Genomic DNA, 3,760 nt, shown 5'->3' on the forward strand with positions numbered 1-3,760 from the left:
GGTGTGAATGCTTAAAAGCATTCACACAATAATCAGTTCACTTCTGATGTGGAAGAATCTACAGCCACAATTCCAATGAAGTTGGGACGTTGTGTAAAAGAAACATAAAAACAGAATACAACGATTTGCAAATCCTTTTTAACCTATATTTAATTTAATATACTACAAAGACAAGATATTTAATTTTCAAATGAATAAACTTTGTTTTGTTTACTTTTTTTTTCAAATATTCACTCATTTTGAATTTAATGCCTGCAACACGTTACAAAAAAGCTGGGACAGGGGCTTGTCTACAATTGTGTTACATCACCTTTCCTTTTAACACTTAATAAGTGTTTGGGAACAGAGACCCACTAATTGTTGAAGCTTTGTAGGTGGAATTCTTTCCCATCCCTGCTTGATCTACAACTTCAGTTGCTCAACAGTCCAGGATCTCTGTTGTCATATTTGTGCTTCACAATGTGCCACACATTTTCAATGGGAGACAGGTCTGGACTTCAGGCAGACCAGTCTAGTACCCACACTCTTTTTCTACAAAGCCACGCTGTTGTAACACGTGCAGGAATGTGGCTTGGCATTGTCTTGCTGAAATAAGCAGGGACATCCCTGAAAAAGATGTCACTTGGATGGCAGCAGACCACTGGACACTTTTCCACTTTGCGTCAGTCCATCTGAGATGAGCTCGGGCCCAGAGAAGCTGGTGTTGTTTCAGGGTGTTGTTGATATTGTCATGTTGGGAGGAAGCTTTCTGACCCACATGCAGAATCACACTCAGAAACAGAGAGTAAGTTAAGGAATTCATTTACAAAATGTACAAGGCAAGTAAATGCAGAAATTCCTCCTTCAGCTCTGGTCCGGGCTTCAACTGGAGGAGGAGAGGCTGGTTATTGTGAATGTGATTTAGCGAAAGGAATGACTCACGTTTCCTTGGGGGTTCTCTGAGGAGGGGGGTGGGGTGGGGGAGGGGGTCTAGTAGGATTTGGGCGAAGGTGATCAATGAATCTGTGGTGAGTCTCTCTGGACCAGGGAAACTGAACAGGGAGCTGGAGTGAGCGGGCAGGCAGGCAGACAAGGTAAGAACTTGATTTTGGTTCTGGCTCAATACATGCAAGTTAGCTGAGAATCTGGGTGAGAGAGAAAAAGAAGTGAGCTGAGCTGGGCAACAAGCAGGTATTCCACAGTGGAATGCAAAAACACAGGTAAGTCACAAGTTCTAGCTTTCCTCAAAAAAGACATGAGCAGGCTAAAGACTACAATGGGTGAGTTTTAACTTGCACTCATAATGTAGCGACAAACTGTGTTCATTGGCAATGGTTTTCTGAAGTGTTCCTGAGCCCATGTGGTAATATCCGTTACATAATGATGATAGTTTTTAATTCAGTGATGCATGAAGGATCGAAGGTCACTGGCTTTCAATAGGGTTTTCAGCCTTAGCGCTTTCTTGCAAAGATTTGTCCAGATTCTCTAAATCTTTTGATGATATCATGGACTGTAGATGATGGAATCCCTACATTCCTTGCAATTGTACATTGAAGCATGTTGTTCTTAAACTGCTAGACTCACGCAGTTATTCACAAAGCGGTGAACATTGTCCCATCCTTACTTGTAAACGACTGAGCCTTTCTGTGATGCTCACTTTATACCCAATCATGACACTGACCTATTTCCAATTAACCTGTTCACCTTGGGAATGCTACAAACAGGTGTTTTTTGAGCATTCCTCAAAATTCCCAGTCTTTTGTTGCCCATGTCCCAGCTATTTTGAAATGTGTTGCAGGCATCAAATTCAAAATAAGAAAAAATGAAAAAAAAAAGCTTATCAGTTGAAACATTGTATATCTTGTCATTGTAGTGTATTCAATTAAATACAGATTAAAATACTTCGCAGATATTTTGTTTTTATCCATGTTTTACACAACATCCCAACATCATTGGAATTGGGGTTGTAGGACAAGAACCTGCAGGAAATGTGCCAAAACATTTTTTATGTTGAACAACACATCCTGCAGTTCAGAGTCTTGCTGTCTTCTAAGCTGTTTGTCTAGACTTCATATCTGACACAGTAAATGTGTACGACACCATGTTCACGTGGATTTTAACATCTTCAGTTGCATTCTTTCAGTCAGTTTTAGGCACTTGTGAAAGTGCTTCTGCATTAAGAAATATTTTACCTTGTAAATACCCCAAATATTACCTTGTAAATACGCCACGCATTACCCCATAAATACCTTGTACGTTTTCTTATAAGTATACTATATAACCCCATGAATACAGGATAACAAGTCACACTTCATATAACACTGTCACTTACTTACCCTGTAAGTACCTTGTATGTTACACCAGAAGTAGTATGTTACCCTATATGTTTGTTTGTTGCCCTTAAATAATCTGTATATTACCCTGTAAGTGTCTTGCATGTTACCCTATAAATGCTCTTTATGTTACACCCTAAGTACCGTGTATGTTAACCTGTTGGTACCTTGTATATTAGCCTGTGAAATCTGTGTTTGTTACCCTGTAAGTACTATGTAATTACTTTGTGTGTTTCTCTGTAAGTACCCTGTTTTTTCCATTGTGAGTACGTGGTACATACAAGTTTTGATGCATTTCTTAATCCAGTTAATTATTAACTAATTAATTAATTTCTTCTGTTGGTCAGAGATTTATAAGAATTACAATATTGTAAAATTATTAAAAAACTTCTAAAAAATACGTAAATAATATCATCTGATCATCTAAGGAAGACAAAGGAATTTGGGATCTAGTGGCATTCAGTCATATAACAGAAAAGTATTTTTTAAAATAAGATATAATAATAATTATAATAATTAAAATTGCATGCAGCGATGAGCGGCCCTCACAGCTCAGCGCCGCTCCGGCCTTGCCACCGCTGGAGTTCCGGCTACTGCTGTCTACGCTCTCACGCCATTTTCGCACTGTCCACTAGGTGGAGCTTTTGGAGAATGTCTCAATTCACCTTTAGTCCAGATCAATATGAGTCCAGTGGCACGTCTTAAAATTTAGGCAGGAGCTATCGTCACTTCCTGTTTTGTTGCGAAGGACTGGCGAGGACTTCCTGTAGGCTCTTCAACATGTTGTGTGTGGTTATCAAGAGTTAGTGGATATGGTTTCAATATTATTTCATACACTGGGAGAAACCAGCAGGAGTCACCAAATAATCCTCAGTTTCTTCTCTGAGTGGGCGGGGCTTAAATGATGTCATGAAACAACAACAATAATGTCTAGCAGTGCTCACTGATGATGCACAAAAAATCTGGTTCAGATCGAATGAGGTATCAGGGAGATGTAACTGTTGGAAATATATAGGGGGCACACTGAAGTCAAATTCCAATACAATTCTATTGGCCTCTTTAGAGGTTAACAAAGGTCATTCATATCCAGTTTGTGTAATAATCTTGCCTGTGTTTGCCATGCCTGTGATAATCATGTTAATTCTCGTCACCTGGGCCCGCTGTTGATCACCTCCCCTACACCTGGGCGGTGGCCTATATATTCTCCTTCTCTGCTCTACTCCAGTGCCAGATTATGAAAGCTCAACAGCAAGTAATTCTCCAGCGTTCTCGGACTGACTTCCTGTGCCTTGACCTTGCTCACGTCTCTCGGATTTTCCCTCACGCTTCGCCCCTGTCGGACACTTGCTGGTTTTCGGATTTCTGGACATCGACCCCTGCCTGTGACCTGGTTTTGGATTTCTCGCCTGCCCCCCTGGTCCCGTTGCCTGTTTCTGTTTCTCCCGGCT

Source organism: Kryptolebias marmoratus, linkage group LG6 (genome assembly GCF_001649575.2).
Source record: "Kryptolebias marmoratus isolate JLee-2015 linkage group LG6, ASM164957v2, whole genome shotgun sequence".
Taxonomy (NCBI): Eukaryota; Metazoa; Chordata; class Actinopteri; order Cyprinodontiformes; family Rivulidae; genus Kryptolebias; species Kryptolebias marmoratus.